Source organism: Cystoisospora suis, assembly GCF_002600585.1.
Source record: "Cystoisospora suis strain Wien I chromosome Unknown contig_1480, whole genome shotgun sequence".
Classification (NCBI taxonomy): Eukaryota; Apicomplexa; class Conoidasida; order Eucoccidiorida; family Sarcocystidae; genus Cystoisospora; species Cystoisospora suis.
Window position 1 is genome coordinate 1 of NW_027154280.1, and position 274 is coordinate 274.

Sequence of the window (274 nt, forward strand, 5' to 3'; positions counted from 1 at the left end):
AAGAAGAAGAAGAAAAGAGAGATACACACAACTGCAACGACAGACAGAGAGGGACGGTAACGGATGAAGGAAGTTAGAGATGAGACAAGGAACCCCATTTGCATGCATGCATGCAGTCGTCGCTGTGTGGACGTCGGAGATAACTCGCTTGTTTCTTCTTCTTCTTTTCTTTCTTGGCTTGTCTGTGAAATCTCATTCATCGAGCTGATAAGAAAGAAAAAGAGAAAGGCTCCTGCCCCGCCGTTGTCCATAAACAGACAGAAAGAGAGAGAGA